The sequence below is a fragment of the Ailuropoda melanoleuca genome, chromosome 19 (genome assembly GCF_002007445.2).
Source record: "Ailuropoda melanoleuca isolate Jingjing chromosome 19, ASM200744v2, whole genome shotgun sequence".
In the NCBI taxonomy this organism is placed as follows: Eukaryota; Metazoa; Chordata; class Mammalia; order Carnivora; family Ursidae; genus Ailuropoda; species Ailuropoda melanoleuca.
In genome coordinates, this window is record NC_048236.1 from 453,650 (window position 1) to 466,963 (window position 13,314).

Sequence of the window (13,314 nt, forward strand, 5' to 3'; positions counted from 1 at the left end):
CTAAAGAGAGTACTCTACAAATGTGAGGTGTTATTATTACTATTATCTCCAAATTGCAGGCCCCGGGAAGAGTGGGGCAGGTAGAGAGTTGGTGACAGGGTTCGTTAGCCTCCTGTCACCTCCAGACTGCATGGCACTGACTCCCTTACCTGGACTCTCTCTGAGAGTCCTCCCTGAGCCGGCTGATGCAGGGATCTTGCCACCGGTAGGGATGGCAGCGACAATGACAGTGGTCACTAACGCGCAAGCCGCCCTCTGTATGGGCTGGCCCTGTGCTCAGGGCTTGGCCCACCTGCTCTCCATCACTCCTCCCGGACCAGCCGCTACAGTCCCATTGCGCAGAGGACAAACATGCGGCTCGGACGAGTGGGCCCGAAAACCGTGCACATTGGGTACTTCTCCACCACCAATATCCCCAGTCCTGCCCCACTGCCCAGGCACGTGATGGGCATGCAACGGACTGAGGAATGCAGAGAGCCGGGCCCGAGAGCCTGTCAGCCCCTAGCTAGCCACTTCCTCTCCCACTAGCTGGGTTTCCGCCCTGCCAAGTGGGGAGGAATTGTCGCTGCAGCAGAAAGAGCCTGTGGCGACAGCATTGGTCTAACGCCCGGTACCTAGTGAGCGCTCCAACGTGCACTCGGACTGCACACGCGCTAGGTTCTCCTCGACTCTGACACTCACTCCTTCTCCCGCCAGGTAATGAAATCAGACTCAGGGAACTGGTGCACCTGTAGGAATTATCTAGTCCAACACCCTCTGGGAACACATAAGAGAAAGGAGACCCAAAGAACAGCACCAAGGTCACATGGCTGGTCAGTGGTGGGGCCTGGACTGAAACAGAGTTTCGGCTCCCCGGCTGGGCCTCTCCGCCCACCCAGACTGTCTCTGATGGGGACTTGTGGAGCCAGTCTGAGGGTGCAGGGGGGCCAGGAGAGGCAGGGAGGGGGTCAAGGGCCCGCTTCCAGAAAAGGGGCGGCAGCAAAGCCTGGGGTGAATTACAGCTACCACAGCCTCCCGCAGTTGATGCCAGGCAAGGAGGCCAGATAGCGGGGCGACCCTGAGGGGTCACAGCTGGCCCAGCAGCTCATGGGAGAAAGTGAGTCATTCATGAAGGCCCAGAGCCTCTCAACCCTCCTAGACTCCTGGGGAAAGGCCCCTCTGCTCTCCTTGCTCACCAGCCCCACGAGTCTCACCGTCTTCTGCAATCTGAGCCACTGACCAGGACACGGCGGCGCGGGGGGGGGGGGAGATCTGGAACGCCATGCTGGCCCCTAGCACTCTTCCCTGCCCCGACCACCCCCTTTCTAAGGTCTCTGCCCCCCTCCTCAGCTCCATTTGGTCCCTCCCGCCTACCACGGAGACCAAGAGCCCACAAAACACTGTGTCAATGTGCCGCCTCCCTGGAGTCCAAGGCCTTAAAACTTAATAGCCTCTCAAATGCCGTAACGCTAGAGGGGGCTTTTATGGACTCCACAGGGATCATATTATGAAGGGCCTTAGCAGCCGGAAGTGGGCAGCTCGCAGGGGGCCACCTGCCCCCAGCCCCTCACACATACTTCAGGGACCTCAGAGAGGCCCGTCCACCATCCACCGTGAGGGCCACGAGCCCCCACTCCTAGTCCCCAGCCAGCCGGCTCCTCTGCGTTCTGAGGAGGTTATTAGGAATAGTTTGCTGCAAACAGGGGCCGAGTGGGAGGTTGGGACCCCGCTGGCCCTGGCTCCATTGAAGCTAGACGAGTGGGGCGGGGGGGGGGGGTTNGGGGGGGGGGGGGGGGGGGGGGGGGGGGGGGTTGGTCCAGGGGAAATATCTTGGTGACTAATGAGCGGGCAATTGAAAGCTCCTTCGTGTCAATGGGGAGCAGATGGGGAAAGGAGGGGAATTCCTGTGGCCTGGCCTCAGAGGTGTGGGTGGCTGGGAGGGAGGGGGAGAGGGGGAAGCATGTGGGGTCAGCAGGTGGGGGATGGGGGAGGGAAGGGAGGCCCAGCCTGCTGTCACCGACAGAGCAGCCCATAGCTTCTGGGGCCCAGATCCAGGGACTCGGGCACAGCAAGAGCGGGGACCCGGCAGTGGGCTGGGGTGAGGTCACTGTGTGTCTGGGCCACTCGGCTTTTTTTCTTCTCTTCCAAGGGCTGTATTTTTCTACTTCCTCTGTCATTCCTTTTCTTGTCCACTCAGTATCTCCTTGTCTGGCCTTGCCCTGCCCTCTTCCCCCCTTCTTCCTCCCTGTTCCCCCTTCTCAGAGCCCTTGGCTCTTAGTCTTGGGAGACCACAAATGGATATTCTGCCCGGTCCTCAGTATGAGGGGGCAGCCCCCATCCCTCCACCCTGTAAATAAAATACTAAACAACACAAACCGAAATACCCTGGCTGACTTGCCTATGGACACACACACTCATCCCAGGCGAACACGTGTGCGTGCACACACACCCACACACGCACACACACGGGCATACGCACACATATTTTCTTCATTACCTCCTCTAATACTGTCTTTCTTCCATCTTGAGTGCAATGTTGTTTTTTGTGTCTTTTCGACCCTCCCCCTCCACTTCCCCTCAATTTATTCCAGCTGTGAAAACCTTTTTCCCATCTCCTCTGTCACCCCAGCAGATAGGTGAGTGGCAGGCAGAGGCGTCCACTCCACAGCCACCGTTGGTAATCGGTGCCAGATGTCGAGCTGGCCCCCAGCCCAACCCCAGGCCGGGCTCCCGCGCCCAGCTCCTGCATCTGGGTGTGAAAGGAGAGCTGCCGCCCAGGCCTGGGTCTTGGTGGGCTCAGGGAACAGGGGGTGGGGGGGAACGTGCTGGGCCCAGGGGCTTCAGGAGCGAGGCCAGGATGCCGAGGATAGGGTGCAGGAGCCCCTTGGAGGAAGGTGGCCACCCAGCAGGTTGGCTGGGCTGGGAGGCTGGGAGAGAAGGCGGGAAAGCGCAGACACAGACACAGAGAGCAGGCTTCCCTGGACCCCTTGTCAGCCATTTCACTTCCTGGGGGCAAAGGGTTTGCTGCTGCTGCTGTTTATAAATGTACCCATTTGGTAAAATACAAAAAGCCAACTAAATGCACAGGAATTCTCCACGAATATTCTAATATCAATGCTCCTGAACCAGCTCACATTCATGGAGTATTTTCGGTGCTTTCTGAGTCATTGCACATGAATTCACTTACTCTCTTGATTAATTTTCACAACAATCCCATGAGGTAGGGTCCATAAAAGTCCCCATTTTACAGATGCAACAAAAGAGGCCTTAGAGCATCTAAATGGCCTAACGACAAAGTGGTGGCAACGAGATTTGAACACAGACAGTCTGACTCCAGAGACAACATTAGGCTCTCAGGAAAGACTTTAAAATATGAAAAGGTCAGAGTTAGGAGGAACCTGGACCACACCCTTTTCTAAAGGAGGAATGGAGGTCCAGAGAGGAGAAGTGACTTGCCCAAGGACACACATGAATTGGACCCAAAGCAGGGCTGAATCCCAGAACTCCTGGCCCCTATTCAGACCCCTTCGTACAACACCACAGTTCTGACTCGGACTCAGGGCCTCATACCCTAGGCCAAGAGCCAGGCTTCCTGGAGGAGGTGTCTTCCATAGGGCTTGGAACGAGATGAGGACCAGAGACTAGGCAGGAGGAAGCACTTTCAGCGGAAAACATTCTGTCCAAAGACCAGTGTGTGTGTGGAGGGCAACACCAAGGTGGGGCTGGCAGACAGCACTCGTTATGTCTCTACTGCCAGTCACTGGGGTCACAAAAGAGAGAGCTAAACTCTGCTGAGAGAAAGAAAGAAAGAAAGAAAGAAAGAAAGAAAGAAAGAAAGAAAGAAAGAAAGAAAGAGAAGAAAGGAGGGAGGGAGGCAAGAAGGAAGAAGAGAAGGCAAGTGAGGGCTACCATGAGGGGCAGTGGTATACTGTTTCAAGGTGATGTTTGAACAGACCTCTGAAGAGGCCAGGGAAGGAGCAATGTGAACATTTGGGGTAAGAGTGTCCCAGGCAGAGAGATAGGAAGTGCAAAGGCCCTGAGGCAGGAATGTGCTTCGCTGGCTGTGTCCAGAGCACAGGGAGCAAAGGAGAGAGTAATGGGAGGTAAGTCAGAGGAGAGAAGGAGACAGATCACATAGGACTACTGTAGGGGTCTAACTTTGATTCCCAGTGCAGTGGAATGCCATAGAAGGATTCTGAGCAGAAGGGAGACATGGGACCAGAAGGGCAGCAGTGGAGATGGGGAGAAGTGGTCAAATTCTGGATGTATTTTGAAATTAGAGCCGAGCTGATTTCCTAAAAGTGGGGCGTGGGTGTGAGAGAGAGCCATCAAGTCTGACTCTAGTTTTTTTGGCCAGAGCAACTGGAAGGCTAGAGCTGCCTTTGCTGAAGTGGGAAGACTGCAAAAGGAGCAGGTTTGGGGCAGATCAGGAATTTGCTTTTGAACCCACTGAATTCGGGGTGGCAGCTCTCAGTGCTGCAACGGGTCGTATTGGACTGAGGCAACACTGCCAATTCGGGAAAGAGCCTGTCTCTATTTAAAATTGTGGTAGCTTAATGGCTAACAGACACATGAAAAAATGTTCAAAATCATTAGCCATCAGGGAAATTCAAATCAAAACAGAGACAGCCAGCGAGAGAGGGAACACAAGCAGTGGGAGTGGGAGAGGAAGAAGCAGGCTCACAGCGGAGGAGCCTGATGTGGGGCTCGATCCCATAACGCCGGGATCACGCCCTGAGCCGAAGGCAGACGCTTAACCGCTGTGCCACCCAGGCGCCCCTTAAGATTTTTTTAAAGATTTTATTTATTTATTTGAGAGTGAGAGAAAGCAAGAGTGAGCATGAACAGGGGAAGAGGCAGATTCCCTGCCGAGCAGGGAGCCCGATGCAGGGGCTCAATCCCAGGACCCTGGGATCATGACCTGAGCCAAGGGCAGCCACTTAACCGACTGAGCCACCAGGTGCCCCAATTTTTTAAAGATATTACATCAAAATATTATTTATCTTGATTCTTGAGGTTTGGGACCCCCACTTACATTTTGTGTCCTCCTCTGGGCCCTGCCTGTTTCAGAGATCCATACAGAATGGAGGGGTTGGGCCAACCTCCCTCTGTGTCCACAGTGTGCAAGAGTTCCCCCGAGTGGGATCTGTGGCAGGAATGTGACCTAAAGGGTAGCCGCTTGTAGCCAGGAGGTGGTCCCGAACGGGGAATGTGGCCAGGGTGGGCAAGGAGAGGTGTTCATTCTGATGTGTGGCTGGCTGACCTAGAAGCAGCCAGAAGGGTGTGAGTCCATCAGCTCACCGCGCCCCACCCGGGGCCCCAGTGATGGATGGCATCTGTCTTCTGCTTTATTAAACTCACACCGCTCAGTTCAGCCCTGGATTTGCAAACGGCTTAATAAGCATTTGGAAGGGATCGGGGGAGGGAGGCCGGGATTTCAGGGGGTTACCAAGACCCAGACAGGAAACGGCTTGCGCCCAGAGTGGGCCCCAAGAGGGAGTCAGGTGTCCGGGTGGGCGATTGGGGGGAGTATTTGGTTTCACAGAAAGCACTTGGGAGCCCTGGGAGGAGGGGGACCACAGGCCTTTTTGGTGACACCCCTTCCCAAGTACCATTGTTACCTCACACTAGGAGTTTATGGCACCCAGAAGGGCTTTCTGGACACTTTGGGAGAGGAAGGGGTTACAGAGACTGACCAAGGGTTGGGGAGGGGAAGGGGCAGTCCCTGTCCTCTAGGAGTTCCCAGCTGCAGAGGACAGTGGGATACACAGAACTGACCCCCCCCCCGCGCGCACACACACACACACACACACACACACACACACACACACACACACTCCCTTCCCACTTCTGAACTTCTTCAGACCCCATAGCACGTGCCATGGTTTGGAACCGTGTATACCACCCCTGGCATTGGCACTGAGTGTGGGTACCCGCTGCCCCTTCTCTCCTGAATGAGGCTGGAAGCCCCCAGGGGAAAAGAGAGGTACACCAAAGCCATGTTCTCTGCACATGCAGCTTGCACCCCGTTGACTCAATGAGGTGTGGGAGCCGGTTCACACGGGGCTGGCCAGAGCAGCCTGGTCCCAGCCCCCAGGCCAGTGAAGGGCCCCTGGGTAGCTGGAGCCACGGCCAGCCATGGTGGGAATATTCACACCATGCAAACTGGTGAGCACCTTTCTTCCCCCTCTCGGAGGGCCAGCTGTTGAACACTTACCTGTGGACCTCTGCCTCACCTGCTCTTCCCCCGCAAGAATCACAAGCCCCTTTGGATATATAAAAACCCACCCTTCTTCTCAGAAAGTTTGTGGGGCTCCTCTGAGCAGTGGTGACTGGGACTGTATCTCTTATTAATAAGGACGGTACGCAGGAGGGTTAAGTCTATGATGTCCGGGCTCGAATCGTGGCTCCACCACTCAATGGTTTGTGATTCACAATGTTCTCCGGTTAGGTCTTGGAGGGGGTGTTCTGAGATTTAAATGAGGCACTACTTGAAAGATGCTTTAGAGCAAAGCCTTTGAACAGTAAGTAGCCAACAGCTATCGGTCCTCACTGCGGTGATGCTAATTACCTTGTCCTAACTTGAGCCTGACAACCACCCTTGATGGAGACACTACTGTTACCCCATTCTATAGATGGGGAAAGTGAGGCTAAGGTATCTTTATCCTTTCCTGAGGCACGCAGTGACAGAGCGAGGATTTGAACCCAGGGCTGTCATGGTCTAACAGTCCTACTGTCTCACTGCTGTGGCACCGGACCTATCCAACATGGCAGTGAGGCTGGGAATTTTAGTAATGGCAGAAGTGGCCCTTGGTTTTCTTCCTCTCTCTGTCTTGCCAGCAGCAGAAGTGATGGATCCTCCTGGACAACCCCAAGAAGAAGCCTCCTCAGAGCCCTGTCCCCCAGCACGTCACCTCCACACCGGCTCCTCCAGAGGCTAGGAGCTGCCTTCTCCAGGAAACTCCCACTGCCCTCTGGCATTTGCTGCCTACCTCTCTTCCAACTCACTACCTTTGCCTCTGGACTGGTTTCTCTCTTTTGTCTCCTCTTCTCTCCCTCTGCGTCTCCCCCTGCCCAAGCTCCGTCTCCACCCTGGTCCTCCCAAGCCGTGGAAAGCTGCTCCAGAGCTGCCTGGCTCAGCAAGGGGCCAAGGCCAAGGTCCTCAGAGCCAGCCCCAGAGAGGTCAAGGGCTCAGCAATTGTCCCTTCGAAGTCTTCTATTTATTTATTTAGTTAGTTATTTTGTTCTCTTTCTCTCCAACTTTACCATCTCTTCTTCCTTTTTCTCCCTCCATTTCCTTTCTTCTCCTCACCCTTGTTGGTCTCTTTACTATCTCCATCTGTATGTCCTCTGTCCTTCCATCTCTCGCTCTGCTTTTGTCTCTCTCTGGGTCCGTCTGTCTGGTGACAAGTGCGTATGTGTGTGTTTCTCTGTCTCTTTGTTTTTTGTGGATGTCTGTGGGTCTGTCTCTCATCCCCCTGTCTCTCCCTTTCCCCAACATCCTAGAGTCAGGGGGCGGAGGGCTCTCCATGTCTCAGAGTCTAGCTCTATCTACTTCAGGGCCTTTCCTGCTCTGTGTGGGGTGTGTGTGTGTGTGTGTCTGTCTGTCTGTCTGTCTGTCTGCCTGTCTTTGACTCTGTGTGTCTGTCTTCAGGGCTGTCTCTCCGGGTCTCTCTCCAGCAGCATTCTTTAGGGCTGCACTTTGGAGGCTCCCGAAGGAGACCCCCACTCACCCCTCCCAAAGTTCACTGCCTTGTCAAATGGAGCTAATCTCTTCTGGGAGGAAAAAGCCTCATTCAAACTGGGGGGTGGGGGGGGAGCAGAGGGGGAAGGGGAGGTCTCCTTGGCTGCAGCCTGAAAACACCCTGGCCTAATACCCCTTTTGTTCTAGGCTGGTGGGAGGGGGGTGGGCGGTGGAATGAAAGAGGGGGGATATTAAAGGAGCAGGTGAAAGACATGTGTCTTCAGCAGCCAGAGATAAGCGCTTACCCCCTTCTAATCTGACTGAGGCCTATTATCTTCCCGCCACAGTCATTACTATTAATATTAAACACCCCCAACCCAGCTAGAAAACAACCTGAAGGGGCCGACTCCCAGCCCCAGACAATTCTGGGGGGGAGACACTGCCCTGACATCTCCTCCTACAGGACTTGACCACCTCCTTGGTCTCCCCAGACCCTAAGCCCCCTTTAACTTCCCCACAACCTCCAGCCCCCAGGAGCCCCCCTTCTTCTGCCCCTCCCCCAACCCCACCCAGGAGCCTCTCCAACCACCAACCCTTTCTCTCGCAAGTGGACCCCCCATTTCAGCTTTATTTCTAGGGGTGTCTCTGAGACTCAGCCCTCTTCTCTGCACACCTCAGTATAGCCTGGAGTGTTAGTCAGAAGCCTGTCGAGGTTTATTCCCCTGACTCTGACTTCTGACAGAATCAGATTTGCATTCCAATGCCAGCACTGACAGCCTGGGTGAACTTAACCCTCTGGGCCTCAGTTCCTCACCTCTAAAATGGGGGCAACCTATAGCCCCTGTGACACACGGCTGTTGTCAGGATTCTATGAAAGGACAAACGGAAGAAGTCTTTGTGTATACACTCGGTGCCTTTTAACGACTCAATAAATGGTCACGGTAACTGTAGTTACTTGGATGAAAAGCGACCCAGGGCAGCAGGTCTCCCCCTCACGCCCTTACCACGCCATGGAGCCATCACTGGGCCCCTACGCCCCTGCTCCTTGTGGAGCATTGGAAATACGGCGGTGGGGAAAAAAATTCCTGCCTCCAAGAATTCACAAACTGGTGGCAGCAAGACACGCATAACGGGGAAACGCATCATTGCCGTGCTCAGTAATACGAACCACAAGCAAAGTTCGTGCAAAGAGCTTTGGGAACAGGGGACGATGCATCCCCCCTCGGTGGGTGGTGTTGTGTCTACACTACCAAAGGATTAATTGCCTCTTCAGTATCTACAGGGTGGGGAAGCCAGTTATCACCGTACTCATGTCTACGGTTATAGCTCTCGAGAGGAGAAAGTCATTAGGCTGCTGCCAGGAATGGCAGACGTTTAGCTGGGGGCCACCGTGGGGGGCCCCTTCCCTGCTCCCAGGACCCTGGATTGCTGGGGCTGGCCTCAGGAGCCTGCAGACACAGGAAGGAGGGAAGTGAGAGCTGATCTTTCGTAAATGTCTTTCTCTGAGACAGGCACTGGGCTGGGTGTTTCAGGATCCAGTCACTTTCTCCCTATGACTGCCACTGTTCCTGGCAGGCACTGTTGTACCCATTTCACAGGGGAGCAAACGGATTCACAGAGAGAATGGCTCTTTCCTAAGAGCCCATTGCTGGAAAATGGAGGAACACGTCTTCATCTCTCTGCCTCCAAAATCCATGATATTTTCATTCCCAGTGCATCACAAACTTCCAGCCCCAACTCCATCCTGATCAGCAGAGATGCTTGAAAAAACATACGTGGGGTGGGGAGGGGGTTGGATGAGGAAAAGAGCCTGCTTGCAAACCCTGAACTCTTTTGACAGCTTCTGTGTTATCTTAGAAGTCTATGAATTTTTAATTTTACTCCATAATTTAGCTGTGTGTGCTATAAATAAAAATGTTTTAAAATGTCATTAAAAACATTCCTCCCCAAAAATCTTGGACTAAAATTTGAGGCTCCAGAAAGGTGTGCCACGTTTATTCTATTCTTTTTTTTTTTTTTAAAGCTTTATTTACTTAAGTAATCTCTACACAGGACGTGGGGCTCAAACTCACGACCCTGAGATCAAGAGTCGCATGCTGTGCCTACTGAGCCAGCCGGGTGCCCCTATTCTGTTCTTCCTCTTTTCCCTATGGGAGAGCATTTGTTGTTTGTGTCTCTTTGTGTCGTTTCTAGCCTTATCCACTTTTTGTTAATGTTGTTGTTTCCCATCTCCGTGATTTATTTATTTTATAACCGGAAGTTTGTACCTCTTAATCCCCTTTATCAGTCACCCATTCCCCACCCCCTCCCCTCTGGTCACCACCAGTTTGTTCTCTGTGCCTAAGAGTCCGCTTGTTTGTTTGTTCATTTGTTTTGTAACCCTGTCCACTTTTGGCGATTGCACCCCCTTCCTCCACAGAAGGCACGCGCCCCCATTCCCTGCAATCCTACGGGGCTGCCAATCACAATGCCCCATTCCACCTGCCCCAGGGTGGGCACGTGACCCCAACTGAGCCAATCATTGCACACCGTTTTCCTAGCCACTTAATTTGTCTAAGGGGTGGGCGCACGACTCAAGCTAGGCCAATAGGAGTCTTCCTCTCGCATTTTTTTTTAGACGGAGGGTGATCGAAGCCACACGTGCTCTCTTTCCTCTGAGATGTGAGCATAAAATTGTCTGTTGCCAGTCTCTTCTACCCATCTCTCCCTGTCCTCCAGCAAATGAGAAGCCCTGACCTCCCTGTGCCCCCCCACTCTCAGTAGGGGGGAAAAGAGGCCATCATGCACCAAAGTACATAGCCAAGATATGGGTGAGATCGAGAAGGAATGCGAGAGAGAAAGTTGATGGTATCTTTTGAGGCATGACAATCTCTAAACTTTGCCTACACCCCCACCCCACCTGTGTGTGCACACATACACACTCCTTCCTGGTTGAGTCAATAAATCTCTTTCTTTTGCTTTAACTGTTTCGGGGTAGGTTTCGATCACTTGTTTGCTAAGTAGTGCCTCCTAGAACACTCAGTCCTACTTAGTTCCTCCCAGCTCACCAACACGTGCAGGCAAGAGAAGGAGGAGAAGGAGCAAGGGCCCGACAGGCTTTGGGATTAAGAAAGTTCAATTTATATGTGACACAGGTGTCACTTTGTTCCACCAGGGACCTCCAAGGGCTCTCCCTCAGTCTGGGCTGGAAAGAACCAAAAGCAGAGGGCTGACAGGCAATCTATTCTTTTTTTTTTTTAAGGTTTTATTTATTTATTTATTTATTTATTTATTTATTTGAGACACAGAGAGGGAGTATGAAGGAGTTGGGGGAGGGGCAGAAGGCGAGGGAGAAACAGGGTCCCTGCCAAGCAGGAAGCCTGACTCCCCTCAAGGCTGGATCCCAGGACCCTGGTCATGACTTGAGCCAAAGTCAGACACTTAATCCGCTGAGACACCCAGGTACCCCAGACGGAATCTATTCTAATCAGAAAGCTCTCTGCTGTCTTCAAGGACAACTGACCCTGCCCTTGTCTGTGTAGATTCATGCATGCCGTGTGGACTGTGTACGGGTTAAGAGCCCAGACTCTAACCAGACTGCCAGGATCAAGTCTCGTCTCGGTTACTACCTGTGTGACTTTGGGCAAGTTGCTTACCTTCTCTGGACTTCAATTTCCTCGTCTTCGAAATGGGAAGGAGTCTATGAATTGATGCATGTAAAGTGCTTAAACCATTCCTGGCACATAGTAAGCACTCAATAAATGTTAGCCGTGATTATTATATATTAATGCTGTGTGTGTGTGCATTGTGCACGCACGCACGCTCACATGTGCACACACACGCACACATATGTGGCCTCCTCCCTCTGACTAGGAGGTCCCTGAGGATAGGAGACTTGCCTTGTTCATCTTTGAAGGCCCAGGCTCACTGAAAGGATGCTTAAGAAATGTTTGTTAACCAAGTGATCAGTAAATGAATGAAGGTTGGCTGGCTAAACACTCTGAGAATTCCAATCTTGATTTCTGTCCTTAGGTCTCTCAATAGCCCCACGGGGGTACTCAACAACCCTCCGTACCCCTGCCCCTGGAGGGGCACTTTGTCAGGCAGAAGAGGTCTTGTCACAGAGTAACAATAGAAGGAAAAGCAGTCAGCTCTGCCCTCTGCCCAAGGCTCTGTCACAACACCACCCATCACTGAGGTAGACAGGACAAAGGTCACCCTTAGCCCATTTCACAGATGAGTAAACTGAGGCTTAGGACAGTTATATGACTTCCCAAAGAAAAGTCCCAGCTGAGGCCAGAGCCTGGTCACCAGACTTGGATAGATCTCTGTTGACCTCTGTCAACCACATCCCAGTGATCAGATCTCTCTCGCTGTTCCCTCCTGACATGAGGGGAGGGGTGGGGGAGGCAACAAGGTCTGAGCCACGCAGCTTTCAGAACATCACCTCGGTCCATGTGGTCCAGGCAAGAGTAGAGGAGCTAAAAGCAAATGACTATGAATTCATTTTCCATATATCTTGATATTTGTACCGCCCAGCAGGAGGGTGGTGGGGAGGAAGGGGAAGCCCAGAGCCCAGGCGGGACAGTGACTCCAGAGCGCACAATGGCCCATTGTGCCCCCCCCATGGCCCCACCCCCCTCCACCACACCCAGCACACAGCGTCCTGTTTACCGGCCTCCGGGACCTGGCTCCGCGTCAGGTGCCACTCCAGCTGGGCCTCCGCACACACGTTGCCAAACCCTCTGCCCACGAGCCTTGGCCTGGCAGCCGCACACCTTCCTGGGGACTCCCCCCAGCCTTTGTCCTACCCCACTCCCTGCTACCCCAACAAGGACACCTCCTCTTGCCTCATAGCACAGTGCCTGGCACACAGTAGGCTCTCCGGAAATGGTTTCTGACCATTATAAGTGGTTCCCTGGCGATGATAATAGCCTCCAGCAAGTGGGCCTCTGTGAAGGAAGCGCTCCTCCCAGCCTCCGAGGTGGGAGAGGGTATGGTGAAAGAGGCGGGTTGGGAGCTGAACGTCAGCTAGACTTAGAAAACGCTTGCTTTCCTGCCCCCTTTCCTGAGCCCCAGACTCTGAGGGGGAGGGCGCAGCACAGCCAGTCTCTGGGCGCAGAAGACCCATATTAGGTGCTCTCTTGGTCCAACTGGGATGCCATTCTCCCACTGTCTCAAAAGTCAGAGGTCAAGGGTCAGGGCTCCACCCAGACCTTCAGGGACAGACTCCCAGCTAAGAGGACAGATGGAGAGACATGGCTTCTCAGGCCCGGGTTCTGTTGAGGGGGGTCATGAAGCCAGGCAGAGGTGAGAGGGGAAAGCCTGGGGAGGGAGTCAGTTCATCCACACGTTCTCTAGGCCCTGGGACTGTGGCAGAAGAAGAGGAGGAGAAAGAAAGAGAAGAGGATAGCCAAGGGGAGCAGGAAGGGTGGGGGGGCACACAGAGAAAAAAACAAAAGGCAGGCCAGAAATGAGAGAGCAGAAAACCATACCCTCAGATGACCAGCCTCCAGAAAGGAAGATGAAGTTCCCCTCAGCTCATAGGAGAAGCAGACAGAAACCCCAAAGGCTGTAGGGGAGCTTGGAAAGCAACCTGTCCAACCTACTCGTTCCATTTATGAGAAGTCCAAGGCCCAGAGAGGGAGCATGTCTTGCCCAAGGACACACAG